The following is a 5,000-nucleotide window of genomic DNA, read 5'->3' on the forward strand; positions in this document are numbered from 1 at the left end:
GATTCCTAAAGACTCTTTCCAAAGCAGGTATTTAACTTTAAGTATGTCATCTTACGCAACTTCACCTTCTGTACATGTTGTATATTATTAAGGTTTCCCAACATGCTGAAATAAATACATTTAAAAAAAGAATATCATAAATAAATAATGTTTTTATTAGGTTTCCAAACATTTTTCTAATAATATTTATACACTGAACAAAAATATAAACGCAACACTTTTGTTTTTGCTCCCATTTCTCATGAGATGAACTCAAAGATCTAACATTTTTTCTATAAACACAAAATAACCATTTCTCTCAAATATTGTTCACAAATCTGAAAGATGTGTGATAGTGAGCACTTCTCCTTTGCCGAGATAATCCATCCCACCTCACAGGTGTGGCATATCAAGATGCTGATTAGACAGCATGATTATTGCACAGGTGTGCCTTAGGCTGGCCACAATAAAAGGCCACTCTGAAACGTGCAGTTTTGCTTTATTGGGGGGGGTCTGGGGGGGTCCGGAAACCAGTCAGTATCTGGTGTGAGGGGTAGGGGTAGGGTTAGGGTTAGGGTAATGTTGTGAATCGAGTGGCCTGTGTTCGTCGCCCATTACATACGCCTACCCATACCATAACCCCACTACCACCATGGGCCACTCAATTCACAACATTACCCTACCCCTACCCCTACCCCCAACCCTACCCCTAACCCTAACCCTATCCCTACCCCTACCCCTCACACCAGATACTGACTGGTTTTCGGACCCCCCCAGACCCCCCCCAATAAAGCAAAACTGCACGTTTCAGAGTGGCCTTTTATTGTGGCCAGCCTAAGGCACACCTGTGCAATAATCATGCTGTCCAATCAGCATCTTGATATGCCACACCTGTGAGGTGGGATGGGTTATCTCGGCAAAGGAGAAGTGCTCACTATCACAGATCTTTTCAGGTTTTTGAACAATATTTGAGAGAAATGGTTATTTTGTGTTTATAGAAAATGTTTTAGATCTTTGAGTTCATCTCGTGAAGAATGGGAGCAAAAACAAAAGTGTTGCGTTTATATTTTTGTTCAGTGTAATTAAGAAAAGAATAATGATGGCTATCCAATTAATGCAAATAAACACCCCCTCCCATACACACACACACACACACACACACACACACACACACACACACACACACACACACACACACACACACACACACACACACACACACACACACACACACACACACACACACACACACACACACACACACACACACACACACACACACACACACACACACACACACACACACACACACACACACACACACACACCCCGCAGCCTGGCTGGGAGTTTGTGTGTGTGCTCAGGCTGAGTTCCGCGGTGTCTCGCTGTCTCACCGACCCCACACCAGTGAGCCAGTTCCCACTGTCCCGCTCCTCGCAGCAGCGAGCCTCGCAACGTCCCGCCGAGTGTGTGTGTGTGTGTGAGGAAGTCCGCGGATTGGTCCAAACGTAACGGCTCTGCGGATTGGTCAATTTGGACCAATCTGCGGAGCCGTTACGTTACGTCACTATACCCAGGAAGTAAACAATGGAGAAAGAGACATGTCCAACGAGGCGTTCTGGGGCAGCAGAGAGGGCTTCTCTGTGTTGGAACTTTACTCGCTACAGGGTGTGCTTTGAGGGTTTGAGACTGCAGATCGTCTACATGCAGAAACACCTTCACAACACAAGGGGACGGGTGAGAACCAGAAAAGCATGACATGGGACCTTTAAGGCAGTGGTTCCCAAACTTTTTGTGCCCAAGGCACACCAAAGGACATGTAAAAATCTCAAGGCACACCTAGACTACTGCAACTCCCTCCTGCTGGTCTACCTGCATGTGCCATCCGACCTCTGCAGCTCATCCAGAATGCAGCGGCTCGTCTGGTCTTCAACCTTCCAAAATTTTCCCACACCACGCCGCTCCTCCGCTCCCTCCACTGGCTTCCGGTAACTGCTAGAATCCACTTCAAGACACTGGTACTTGCGTACCATGCTGCGAATGGATCTGGCCCTTCCTACATCCAGGACATGGTTAAACCGTACACCCCAGCACGTGCACTCCGCTCTGCATCAGCCAAACGGCTCGCTGCACCCTCGCTGCGAGGGGGACCCAAGTTCCCATCAGCAAAAACACGTGGGTTTGCTATCCTGGCTCCAAGATGGTGGAATGAGCTCCCCATTGACATCAGGACAGCAGAAAGCTTTCACACCTTCCGGCGCAGACTGAAAACTCATCTCTTTCGACTCCACTTCGAGCGATAGAATGACTAACAAAGAACTGCTAACAGAGCACTTATATACTAATAAAGGACTGGCTTAGCCAGTTGAGTAGCACTTGAAACGATTGGCTCTTTGAAACCTGATGTTCTTATATGATTCTGTTTTCCTCAAGGTTGTGTCTTCCTGGTCGAATGTACTTATTGTAAGTCGCTTTGGATAAAAGCGTCAGCTAAATGCAATGTAATGTAATATTGTGCAAAATAGCCCTTATAACACGTGTTATCACTCATATCATGTAAAATATCTGTAAATGTGCATAATTATTTACTAATGCCAAATAAAATGTGACAAAGACAACTATATTACTCATGAAATATTTATTAACGAAATATTTCAGAAATTAATTTGAAACGTTATCAAATTAGGCTGCATCAAAGCAGCAACACACTCATTTAAACCAGACAGGTCACAACATTAAACATGAGACAAAGGAAACTCAGCACAGAGAACTGTCGATGCAAGGAAGCTGCATTGTCCATGGTCCTGAACTACAAATTATAAATGTAACATTTCAGCAGAGATGGGGTCGTTACTAAAAAAAAAGTAATATATTACATATTACATATTACTTTAAAAAAGTAAAAAAAGTAATATATTACACTACTTCGTTACTCTCTACATAAAGTAACTCGTTACTTTACTCGTTACTTTACTCGCAGGGCCGGCCCGCCCCTCCCTACAGGCAGATCACGCAGACTGCTAAAGTTTCAAATGTTCTCTTTAGTTCAGTTTCCATTGTCGCATAAGACGACTGATCCAGATCCTGAATGTTTTCCTATCTGACCGTGGCTGTTCTCTGTCTCCTACTATCTGTATATTTTGCACAGTCTATCTCTGCTCACGCTGTTGCGTCGGCGTGTTCTCCTGCGTGTTGGCCATGTGTTGCACTGGAACCAGACACCGCAAAGACTTCAGCCGAGCACGTACGAACTGCGCATGCGTGAGTGGCAATAACTAGTGTGTATTCGTCATTCAAAACAGGCAACAACCGGAAGACAGAGAAGAAGAACAGACTGTGATATAAACAAACAACAAATGGCGTGTGCGGTAGCTCCACCTTAGCATGAGTTCTTTGCAGGTGCTTGTTGAGGTTTGACGTGGTGTTCACAGCAGTGGATAACAGCTTCTGGCCTGGACACAGTTTGCACCTCACCGTCACATTCCTGTCTATTCTTCGGACGAACTCAAAATAATGGGCATACCTCCACCCCTCGAGAGTTATCGCTGACTCAGCCATGTTTATGCAGCACTGCACGCGGAGATGTAGTCGCGCAGATTACGTACATATAAACCTACAAATTACTGATATAGTAAATTAATTTATTTTTATTTTTATGTAGTTGTATATTGCAATAATAAGGTATGGTTGTCACAAAATCCCACGGCACACCCGGACTTGCCTCACGGCACACCAGTGTGCCGCGGCACACCGTTTGGGAACCACTGCTTTAAGGGATTGAGGAGTGAAATAGAGAAGGAGGAGGAGAGGGTATAGATAGAATAGATAGAGGAATGAGTGGGTGTAAAAGAGATGGAGGGAGGCAGACTTCCTGGCCCCTTAGTGACACTCAACCTAATACTGATCACATATCAGTGCCTCACACACACACACACACACACACACACACACACACACACACACACACACACACACACACACACACACACACACACACACACACACACACACACACACACACACACACACACACACACACACACACACACACACACACACACACACATATATATTTAAGTGCAGCTGATCACGTGTCAGTGGATCTGCTTCCTATTGCATAACACTCCTTACATAAAAGTGCATCTGATAAACCATAAGACTGCACGTGTGTGTAGCGTGCAATCTCACAGTGTGGGTGTGTGTGTGTGTGTGTGTGTGTGTGTGTGTGTGTGTGTGTGTGTGTGTGTGTGTGTGTGTGTGTGTGATGGTTGTCAGTCAAACTATCTATTCAGGGTTTCTATTTCAAACAGCGCAGCACATGAAGATGGCACGATGGTCTAAAGGTCTAGTTCCCATCCAGCAGAAACAGTTGAGAACAAAACTTCCCTAAAACTTAAATTTGAGTAATTATGTAAATAAGTAAATTCATGTTCTGTTGTGTTTTTGTCCCTGATGCATGTGAAAAACCTTACATTCAAAAATATACCTATATATCGTCCAAAAGGCTGAATCTGACATTTTGAAACGACACTTTCTTGCCCGGCAACAGCGATGTGATTGGATGAGACACACAGACGCACCACAGTCAATCTTTCCTTATTAGAAATAGCCCTGAAGGTCTGCAGGAGGCAAGTCTGCTCTCACACATTCACCCTGCTGCAGTGTGTGTGTGTGTGTGTGTGTGTGTGTGTGTGTGTGTGTGTGTGTGTGTATGTGTGTGGTGTGTGACGACGTGACGTTTCTGCACACCTTCAGCTTTACACTTCTCTACACCAGCTATTCCTGGCGTCGATATAAGAGGGGGTTAAGTTGTGCAACAATTAAATGTTGTTGTTGTTGCCACTTATGTTCATGTGTTACGATACGTGTAACCGTTGTACCGTCTTTATCGATGTGTCTCTCACTTAAAGTGTTTTTCACTCTACGCAGGTCCTCTAAAGTGTACTTCTTGAGTACTTGTGAACATGCACGTTGATTTCCACCACTGATGTTAACTTTGTGTTGGTGGATTTCTCTCTTAC

The 5,000-nt window shown here is 44.6% G+C and overlaps 1 protein-coding gene across 1 annotated transcript in view; it reads left to right on the forward strand.

Moving 5' to 3' along the window:
• Positions 1-5,000, forward strand: part of LOC117443290 (von Willebrand factor A domain-containing protein 8-like) — a gene marked incomplete at its 5' end in the record, with an annotated part of 90,515 nt that overhangs the window by 46,324 nt on the left and 39,191 nt on the right. The gene's annotated exons all lie outside the window — the stretch shown is intronic.

Source organism: Pseudochaenichthys georgianus, unplaced genomic scaffold (genome assembly GCF_902827115.2).
Source record: "Pseudochaenichthys georgianus unplaced genomic scaffold, fPseGeo1.2 scaffold_577_arrow_ctg1, whole genome shotgun sequence".
Lineage (NCBI taxonomy): Eukaryota > Metazoa > Chordata > Actinopteri > Perciformes > Channichthyidae > Pseudochaenichthys > Pseudochaenichthys georgianus.